A 12,187-nucleotide genomic window follows, 5' to 3' on the forward strand; every position below is an offset into this window, starting at 1 on the left:
TTAGCAGCGGTCCATAAGTGACATAGTTGTATCCAGTAATTCAACCACGGTCAATTGTACACTTGAAATCGCAAACATATGTTGAGACAAAGCAAATACTCTGCCACGTACTAAACCATCTGGCTATTCCTATTTCCAATCTAACTATTATGATCATCTTGTCAAATTATCATATTTTTTCTTAATTTATTTAACGTTCAAATCTTAACGAAGAGTATTGGTATCAAATTAGCAAAATGTATATTTTAAATTAGAAGTAATGTGATAGTTTTGTTTATTTTGTGGTATAATTGGAAGCTTCATTAATTTTTTCTCAAACAAGACAAAAAGAAAAATGTTGCCGATTGATGATTAAGAGAGTTTACGAGTTAATTGGCCTCTGAGAACTAGTTACGTTTGGATACTGAGATGATCTCAGATTATCTATGAATACTAGTGAGAAAGTAGTGGAAAAGTAATTATAAATATTGAATAGTAGTGTAGTGATCTTAGATCACTTCACTACCCAAACATAAGTGAATCTATATATACAGCTACAACATTCCATATTACTGTTGATTAATTAAATAATGACCTTAATAATTAGCTTACATAATAACCATAGTGGTTTAATTAATTTAGCTAGCTATTGTTTTGACTGTATATATAAAGTTCTTGATGGTAAATTAACAAAGCTGAATATTATATATATAATATAATATTATATATATAATATAATATTATATTATATTATATATATTTGTCACTTGGTTGCCCTGGGCACCAATTATATATAAATATTGAGAAGGAAAAGTATCTGTCTCATGTTCCCTCCCACCCCTCGATAGTCGCTCTTGTGCTTTCTCCTTAAGCTTAGCCACTCTTAAGCTCCTCTCTCTCCTTAAGCTCTCTCTCCCTTCCGAATACATGGAAGCCCTCCTCAGTAGCTAGTGCTCTCTCTCTCCTCAAGCGCTCTCTGTCTCTCAAGTCTCAAGCTCTTTGTGTCCCCTAAGCAGCTCTCTCTCTCCCCTAAGCTTTCTCTCCTCAAGCTCTCTCTCTTCCCTCACTCGATGTCTTTCTCCTCAAGCTCTATCTCCCCTCCGAACTATTTTACCTTATGTTTACTACTTAGCAGTCCACGGATTTTGACGTGAGATTAGAAAGATGGTTGAGAATGAAGAAAATTACTAACAAACAGTTTTCTAGAAATCCCATGAAGAAAACTTTAATACCCTTGGACATGGATGTTTTTTTGCATTGAATATAACAAAAAGATAGGAAGTGGCATACCATTGAAATAGGAGGAAGACGCGGAGTCTTCTGATAAGATAATTTAGGAATAGTTGTTGTAGACAAAGATCCATTTTATGATGGATATTCCACTCCATTTGTATCTTCAAGATTGGATTCAATTGTATATATTTCTTTCTTTATGCAACTTTAAGCCCTTTTGTTCATTTTTTTGGTATGGTCTATAAAATGTTTGTATGCTACAACTTTTGAAATCCGTTTTGTTTTGATTGTTTGCACTTTTCAAATGAAAAGATCGATTTAGACACCAAGACATCAAATGGAAGTTTGGGTAGTTATATTGATTTTCAGTTTTGGAAGAGGCTTATGGAGATTCTTAGAAGACCCTACGATGAAAAGGACTATGAATCCCTTCTCCCTCAAATATATCATATAAGACAAATGGAATGTCACCCATAATTGCTTAATGGGACAAAATTATATAAATTGGAGTCTGTTGCTAAATCTTATCTTGATCAACACTATGGTAAGTTAATCTTGATAAATACTATGGTTTCATAAGTTTGACTGTTATTTTTATGGTAGATTAGCCACACGATGTGACTACAACAAAGCCACCTTTCGTTATTGATTTCAATGGTTTACTTGTAATTCTACAGACTTTGCAAGAGAGATCATTTCAATCCAACGCGATTGATGTAGAGTTTTGAATTTATTATGTGGATTTTTATTTTGGTTATAAATGAGTATTTCATTTATGGGCCAACTTCTCGTGTTATGTATGACTTAGATGGGCTACTTCTCAAGATAGTTTCTTAATAGAAAATTTGGTGTGATTTGATTGTATTTGATGTTATATACTTGTTTAAGTTAGATGACAATCATAAAACACAATGTGATGTTATGATCAAATTGGAAGATAATATGATCTTTGATATATCTCTATGATAATGAGAAGAGATCTATGAATCATACTTGAAGATTTATAAGCTTGATGTAAAGTTCAATCAATTTGCGAAGGACAAAAAAAATTGACATTTCTTCTCTAGTGAAAATTGTTGGCTATGCACTGGGTTTGTATTCTTTTATCCATCTATGCAAAATAGGCCACTTAGTAAAAGAAATCATGTGTGGGAGATTTTAACCAAGACGTGCAATCTAAGTTGGAAAGAGATCTTAGATTATCTGAATCCACAAGAAGTTTAAAATCTTTCTTATCTAATTGCACTCACCTTTAAGGCAAAATTAGAAGATCTAAAATATGACTTGTTCAAACGAGAAATTTTTAGTAAAGTTGCAGCATATTTCTATGCAATTGAGCATCAGAAAATGGGCCTCTCACATACTCATTCTTGATTATACTACAAAAATATTGGAGAAACATAACTCCTTCAGAAGGTTTATGCAATGAAACATGGTTGATTTGTTGCAAACTTTAGTTGTAATACCGTTGATGCAAAAATTTAGTTGGTCATTACAGTGGAAAAAATATTTTTATACCTAAAATTACATTCTTACCGGATACAAATGAAAGTAATGGATTTTCATTTAAATGAATACAATTTCCTATTAGATTAACATTTGCAATGACAATAAATAAATCACAAGGGCATACATTATATTCTATAGGAATATATTTGCCTCAACCAGTATTTTCTTTAAGGCAATTAAATGTCGCATTATCAACAGCCAAAATTGTTGCTTCAGTGAAAGTTCTTATAAGATCGACAACAACTGGAGATTGTGAAAAACATTACATGAAGAACATTATGTATAGGGAGTTGTTGACATTAACAAACTCATTATAATTTTATGGAAGTAACTGAACTCAATAATTTTTTTTTTGTCTAATCAATTAATTTTCTTTTAATGTTGTTATTATTTGTCTATTGTATTGTTTCTTATAATAGTAGCAAAAAGTTTAAAATAAATGTACTAACATTTTTTCTTTTCTCATTTGTGAATGACTAAAAATGCAAACCATTTGCACATCAATCAAAGCAAACATTACAAAATTCACTGGCTAAAAAGAATTGAAAATTAAGATGATAGTTGTAGACAAATCACCAAAGTGGACATTTTAACTTATAAAAAATAACTTAATCAATTAGATATTTTAACTATTTCAATTCACATGAAACCACCAAAGGAAGTTAGCAGCATGCATGGAAGAACAACAGTTCAAGTATATATGTTGTTGATAAAATGTTTGAATACATCTCCAATTATGTTTATGAGATTTTTAGTGTTTTTGTTACATAATGTCTTATGATATTCTTGATATTGAAAGTTTGATTTTATTTTCAAATTTATAGCCTCAAGCTTCTATGTTTAACAATATGAGGTTGTTTTGTCCATGACGAGTGTAAACAAATTTCAAACATTATTGGAACCAAATCAATAATTCTTGGAGCCCGGATAAAAATTGGTTTTTATAATGGTATTTCTCATTAATAGTAATATTCTTATTAGTTATCTCTCATATGTTTATATATTGGAAAAATCTAGTTCTAAGAGGATTTGCGCACTAATACGCATACCAATGTTGAAGTGGAAAAGTAGATTTTAATGAAACAGTCTCTTTCTCTTTATTTTTCTTTTTTATTTAACATCAGACAAAATAGTCCACGTCAACATTGGTGCATAGATTGGTCCGTAAATCCGCTTGTACGTAGAAGAGCTCTTATATATTTTCTTATACATATTAATAATGTAGGTCACTCTCTATCATAAAAACCAACAAGTGTATTCATTATTAATCTTCTTCTTCCTGCTACGATTTCATTATGCACATGGTAAATGATTTCTATCAAACATTTTCTTACATTCACGATTTCTATACAATATGAATTATATATTGTTTGATTTGTTATCATATACTACCATACATGTCAAACATAAAAACACATATATCATACTTTTTAAGCAAATATTCATATTGTTTTCACAGTAATAATTCCATTGCTTTAATTATTGATGATCCAACTTTTTAGGGCGACGCTAAATGATGTGTTACTAGAAGAAATAAATGTAAAGAATTTAAATACACTAACAAGATCAACTTCAAGCCGTAACATCAAGCAATAACGAAAATTTTTTTATATTACTAACATTCTCAAATCCTTGCAACCAATGACGCTATAATTTTATTTATCAAAACCCAAATTGTTTGTTTTATATTTAAATTTCTTTTACTCCTATGTTCAGATAATATTGAATTTCATAAATATCTACTTTTAACAACCATATTATACATTTATCATTTTCTTCTTGATGCAGAAACCAAGATTTTGGGTTAGAGCAAAGTTTTTCATAATTGATTTACATCAGATTTTTTATTACATGTCATGTGTCAACTGCAATAAAGGAACTTGATATGAACACAATGAAAAATTATTGTATTATAATTGCAAGAACATGAGTACTTCACAACCACGGTAAATATATTAGTTTGTAATTTTAAATTATAAACTCTCACATCATAATTGAAACATACTAACCAATAACAATCATTTTATTAATTTTAGTTATAGAGCTTATGTGAAAGTTGATGATGGTAGCAGACATATAGCTGCCGTTGTTTTTGGATCAACAGCAAAATAAATAATGAGTTGTACAACCGTTGATCTCATAGAACATATAGGCAAGATAAATCAATTGTTCAAAAAAACCTTTAACATTAGTTATATTATAATATAACCATTTAATAATACATACATTCTCCTCAACAGCCATATAAAATATTACATATGTACATATTAATTTAAAATGAACAAATTATATAAAAACAAAGCAGTAAATAACTCATGCTTCTTAATTAATGCACTAGAAAACCTTGAGATATATTTGATTAATAGGTAAGTATAATAAAAAAAATCATTCCATAACAACAATATTCATTAAAAAATAAATGCATTCATATGAACTATACAACTTATGAATGAATTTTTATTTTCATGAAAATAAAATATATTTATATTTATAATAAAATACACAATTTAAACAGATTATAGACTATATATTTAATATTTGATCTATACTATATAAAGTGTCTAAACACTTAAAATAACAAAAAAATGTCAAATTAAAAAATGTTTATATTCATAGATTTATATCTTTTCGTTATTTCATACAAGATCATCTACCATATCTCCAAAATATTGCAACTAAAGTTTTAGAAAATGAATGAATTATCTATCTTGACGTAGAAGTAAAAAAATTTGGACAACTGTGTCAAAACAAACTGAACTTCCTTTCCATTGGCCCCGTCAGTGAAACAACGTCATAATACTTTTAAGGATTTAAAAGATAAGGTCTAGAACAAGTTAGAGCATTGGCATCCGTTTCTTCAAAATGCTTTTTATCTTCAAATTTAGATAATTTTATAAATAACTAACCCACATCGGCTTCTTCAAACCCATTTCATATTAAATTTGATCTACAATAATTTTATCTTTCTTTTCAAAGATGAAAAGAACTGTACCAAATCTAAATGAATTGTTTATTGTTTTCGGCTCCTCTCCCGCAATTTCTTTCTTTCTTCTTCTTCCCTCTTTCTCTCCCGCGCCTCTTCTTTCTTCTCTTCTTCCCTCTGTCTCTCACGTCTCTGCCTTCTTCTTCCCTCTTTCTTCTTCCCTCAGATCCTGAAATCGGCTGCTCTCCTCCTCTACGCAGTCCCAACTCCATCGTCAAATTGGCCAGAAGCTGCCCACTCCTCGGCGTCGAATCGTGCCTCTGGTTGTGGTAGGTACACCACCGCATATCCATATATTTCTTTCCTAAACTTGTTCTCGGTATTTGTACACCGCATGAAAAGAACATTGTGTGTATTTGTTCTGGGTATTTTTTGCTTCAATGGTTTACACGCTTCTGGGTATTAGGTATTCGTTGCTTAGTCTCTTTGGTTTACACGGTTTAGATTGTGTGTTGATTTGAAATTTTGTGATTTGAAATACATTGGTTCAATTGAGTTCGAGCTTGGTAAAATAAATAAATAAATGACTCAGATTCTAGCTCTTAAACAGTATAGTTGAGTCGAGTTCGAGCACCTATGCTTAAATTCCAACTTGTTTACAACTCGGTGCACCTGTTCCATGAGCTCAAAGAGCACAACAAACTCTAAGACATTCAAAGTCCATCCCAGTCAATCCAATATTATATTTCTACCATCCATCTACGTCCTGGGAAGGAATCTTTTGAAAGATAATGATTTTTTATCAGGGCAAAATGGAAAAATATAAATGAATATGTCAAAGCTTTAAAATATTTAAAATAGTGTTTCAGTGGGCTGAGATGGGGCTGGCTATCATGCAAAGTTATTGGATGCTTGTTACACTAAATAGTTTTCCTTTGATCTTTGTGTGCTTTGGAAAGCCTTTTCTCTGAGAATTGGAAGAAATAGCAAAGTTTTCTAGCTTCACTATTATAGAGCTGTTAAATTGCATTTGCATATGGAAGTCTATAAAGAAGTATCACATCTGATAAATACATCATAACCAGCCTTATAGGAACCATCACACACATTTGCTGCTATTACAATGACAGTCTCTTGCAGATGGAATCGTAAACAACTTCTAGCATACTTTTAGCAGCAGCATTCTCCTTGGATGTTTTGGCTTCTGGTGCCTATGTTGATGATTGTACATAAGTTTGAATATAGGCTGATTTACCTTTGTTGATGGTTTGAATATACGTTCTGGTTGGAGAGGATGGTTTGAATATAGGCTTATTTGAATATACGTTCTGGTTTGATATTGAGTACCTTAGCACAATCGAAACCATGACTGTCTCTTGTGTTTTCAGTCTGTTTTGTGTTTTCAGTGATAGCATCCATGTCTGTTTTGTGTTTTCAGTGATCACAGTAATTATAAATATCAAATGAGTTCTGTTATCAAGAACAAAAATACAGTAATTAGTAGATATACATAATGAAAAATACACATAACCAATAATATGTACCTTGAGAAGGAACATTGTGAGTAGTCCAATGGAGAGGTGACTTTGGAACTACAGCGTTGCAGTGATAATATTGATATCGTATGATTAAATTTTGTTTATTGGATTGTGAAAATGAAAATGAATATGATTGTTGGAGATTATAGGAGGTTATGGAAATAGAATTAATTAAAAAATAAAAATTAATTATAAAAATAAAAAATAATAATATTTTATTATTATAAAGAGTGTGATGACTAATCCAATGTAGACTTTAAGTTTTGAATAGTTAGCTAAAAGTAAAAAAGTTACATATTCTTCAAAATTTGAAGAATAAAATAGCCAATCCAATGCCAATGCTCTTACAAAATTGGAATGAACAATTTCTTTCACAGACAGGAAAAGAAGTATTAATAAAGGCATTTGTGCAAACATTACCGACTTATACTATGTCCAATGGATCGACCAAATCAAAATTGACAAACTTAAGTTTGCTCTGCCCTATTTGGCTATAAGGGGTGGTCGATGATCAGATTCCATCAACCAATCATGTTGGTTCAACCGGCAGAATTAGGACAACACTAAACCAAGGGGATCAACACTTATCCCTACAAACAAATCAACAATCTAGTCATCTTGAAAAAGATCTCTTTCGCAAGACAAAAACTTTAGATATTTGATATTGGATTTGTTACGAAGTGCACATCTTATTTCTTTTAGGCCACAAAATGTCAGCTCATCTTTTTTTTTTTTTTCTTTTAAATCATTCCTTTTGGATTTAAAGGTTGTTATTCTGTGAGAATCTTGCAAGAAATCGAAAATTACAATAAATGATCTTGCATGGTAATGATCATAAAAGAAGAGTATAAAAATCTTTAATTTTGAGTTTTTTAATTTTACATGCCAGTAGTAACATTAACTTGCAAATAAAATTTTTTGTCAATCAAAGTAATTACAATTATATATATATATATTAAAAAATTCTAGATTGTAACGAATTTTTTTCACAAAATTATAAGAATAATTGAAGCCCAAAAAACATCGTTAGATAGTTCGGTACTCAACAATTACCATCTCATTTTTCTCTATTTACTGATGGTGCATTTTTTTTCTTTTGGGCTTTGAAAACTAGTTTTTTTTCTTATTATTATTTTTTTAAAAATGGCATGTGATAAACACCACATGATAAGTTTACTGGTTGTGTATATATATATATATATATATATATATATATATGCAATGAAGTGCATCTCTCCATATACTCCACTTTTCGACTTCATTATTCCAGTTCTGTGAACTTCAACATTCCAACTCTATCGCTCGATGCCAAAGTTTTATGTATGATATCAGCAACATGAACCTCTTTTTACTAACTCTTTTTCAAATATCTTCAAAAGCAATTCTAAAAAAAAACTTTCAAAAATGAATATTCATTGCTTCAACTCCGTGGAATCATACATGAAAGCGAAATACTTGCCATCCCATTCAAAACGAGCTCATAGGAAGTTCAAGCTCCCATGTGCATGCGGCAACAAATTCCGAAATAATGTTTATTTTGTGGAACATTTGGATAATTGCCAAAACAAGTGAGCGAGCTTATTTTGTGTTTAAAATCTTCTGGTGATTCAAGAATGTTTTTTAATGTTCTTTTCACTTCTTGTATTCCACAGGAGAAGAAAAGAAATGATCAAGATTCTTCCCACTGGCGCCCATTCTGAAGAAGTGTAGGAAAACCATGAGTTGGATTGAAGTACTTGTAATAGCTGTAGAGTATTTTGAAATATTTTGCAGACTATATTATTGTAAGTAGTATATGATGGACAATGAAATAGTTATTAAGATGTTTTCTTCAATGCACTTATTCCTCCAATTGGAGCCAAGATTTTTCTTATTTGATCTTTTATCTAGTCATCCCCCACTATAATAAATCGAATTCACTAATTGCAATCTGCTCAACAAAGACAAAGCTCTGCTATCTTAGCTTCTTGCCCTAGCAATAATTTTTTGATAGGTCACTATCATTTTTGAAGTAACATTGCTAGATAGTTTTTCATGTGTATTAAATTATAAGAATATAGCTAACTTGAATTATAACTAGAAAATAAGATGCAACATTTTATTATTATTATAAATATAGATGGTGTCATTCACCTGCCGCTACATTTGATTTAGACCATAGGAGTGAGAGATTAATTAGTTTATTTATTTGATAACATCCGCATTCATCTACTAATCTTATCATCAAGTATAGTGCTAATTATACTTGTATTTCGTCATGGTATATCCACCTCTACCTGTTATGGTGATTATGTCTATATGTTTAATATGCTTCTACAGACAGAAATTTTCTGTGTGAATCATCTGATAAATTGCTCTTTGGAATGCCTTAAACTCCAATCACCTAAAACTCATGTGAATGCCTGTTTAAACATACAAGACAATCTACGGGTCACAATCAATCCTCAACATGTGTGTGAGGAGATTGAGATTGGTAATTTGGAGTCATAATCATATTAATCTAAAACATTTATTTATTCAATAAATTGAATTGAACAAAAGACGCACAAGATTTAATTGTGTTCCCTTAAATTACAGTTTGCACCTCCATTCTATTTTGTCAAAACAAGACAGGTTTGCCTAAAATAAACACTATTAAAAGTCGTAGGGCAAGATTTTTATATCAAAATAACTTGTATAAATTACATAGCTAGATGACAACAATGCTCCCATGATACCAGCTCATGAATCATGCAATCACAACTCAACTGAAGAATCAGCAACAATCAATGATGAGATTCTGCAACATATTCCTCCTCACCAATAGATGAGTTGCCTAGTTTCGAAAAGTCTAGTTGTACATGTTTAAATTAGTTGCATTATTTTTGGTAGCTACCATTAGTTTACATGCATGTTTTCATGCATACATAAACGTTTGCTAATCGTGACAATGCTTTCATGCATAAATAGTTTAAGGAATAAGCCATATTTTCATTCATAAACATTTAATAAATAAGCAATAACTATGTTTTCATGCATAAACATTATAAGAAATAACTATATTTTCATGTTTCACTTTCTTTGGACGGTACACACTATTATCCTCTGTGTGTTGAGGTTAGCGGTCTTCCTTTGAACCTGGATTCCGCCTGTAGCCATAGGTTGGGAATCCCTTTCGGTCAGAGGGCAGCACTGGGTGCACTACCAGTAATACTTACTCGGCATTGCAATCTGCCCATTCCTTTGGTACCCTTTTCATTCATATGGTCGTTACTTATCTTCATACATTAAAGCATTCATTCATTCAGTCCTTTCTTTCATTCATTTCAGTCATTTTCATTTGACAATTCGAAAATGTCATTTAAAAACATGAACTTAAACATCATCTTTTCATTTAACAATACATTCATGAAGAAACATCATTTTAAAAGCATGAACTTAAACATCATTTTTCATGGCATTCATAAAGCGTCAGTTCATAGGGACAATTTAACATCAATTCATAGGGACATCTTAAAACGTTTCTTCGCATCATTTAAAGCATCAATTCATAGGGACATTTTAAAACACTTTCTCCGCGTCATTGAAAGCATAAGTTCATAGGGACATTTTAAAACTCATTCAAAGCATCACTTGAAGCATAAGGCATGAGACATTCATTACCTTTCATTTGCATTCAAAATATTTTCATCTTCTTTCTTACTCTGATGCACGTGCATTTTTATGAAAAAGATAAATTTTTATGCTATACTACATATAGGAATAATCAATAAGTTTATTGAGAGAGCACATATGGAAATCTCATGACTTAGAACCTACGTGAATGCATTACCTTATACACATACATACAATTATAATCAATAGGGTGCTTAACAGGGGCTATCAAGAAAGGGCTTGTACATACCATATTCATTTACTCTTTTCTTTAGAAGAATATTTGTAGTAAGAGAGAGAGACATTTTTTCATAAAGAGAACTTGATATAAGAAGCATGGTCATAGCTACTTACCTGCGAACTTTACTAGTAAGTTCCTTTGAATCTTGAAAATAAACTCATATTCAATGAAATGGGATAAACACATCAATATTCATTTCACTTTAAGCTTTACTATCTGACACCCCTACATGCTCAATTAAATTCCAAATTGGAATTAAAGTGTTTTCCTTAACCCATTTAGCTACATACATGGCACTAAGTCAACCATTGGTATCCTCATTCCGATATTTAAAGAAATCCATGGAAGTACATAACTTGTTTGCCGTCCCTTTTTAAAGGCCATTGTTTTCTATATAAGGGATAGATAGAAATCATAAGTTAGAATGTATAAAATGGTAGTGATTTATTTAAGAATGGTAGGGAGCGAGGAGGTACTACCAATCTGGAATTTTTATCAAAAAGGAATTTTGACAGTTTTGTAACATCATGTGGGAAGTAATCCAACAAGAGACAGTGCCTACAAGAGGTTGGTTTTTGTCACTTGTTCTTCAAGTGTTTTTCATACTAAAGTTTATCTTTGGTTGAGCAAAAGGGTGAAGTTGAGCAAGGAATGAATTGGACTGATTTAGGCTTCAAAATAGAACATATTTCAGAAATTTTACAATGCATGGGCAGCTAGCAAGTTCTAGTATATTCATGGTCTTAAACATCCTTCACTTAGCCAAAATCCCGACTACATAATTAAGCAATATTAGAGTTGTAGAAAACTCAAGAAAAGCTTCATATATTTTCTGAAAACATAGCATAATTAAAAGGGTACAACACTTGGCAACTTAAAATTTCTAAAACAAGTTTGCTAGTTTAACTAGAAATTCTTAGTGGCTTTCTTAGGCCATAAACTTGAGGAAAGTATATCTAAAATTATAAACCTCAACTTCATTAATTTAACACATAAAGGCATAATTAAAACATGGCTTGACTCAAGAAAACACAAGAAAGAACTACAAAATCTGCCTTGCAACCACAGGGCTGGAACACACCAAAACAGAACATGACCCGCGGCTTCTTCATCTATATACCAACAAATTAG

Source organism: Juglans regia, chromosome 4, assembly GCF_001411555.2.
Source record: "Juglans regia cultivar Chandler chromosome 4, Walnut 2.0, whole genome shotgun sequence".
Lineage (NCBI taxonomy): Eukaryota > Viridiplantae > Streptophyta > Magnoliopsida > Fagales > Juglandaceae > Juglans > Juglans regia.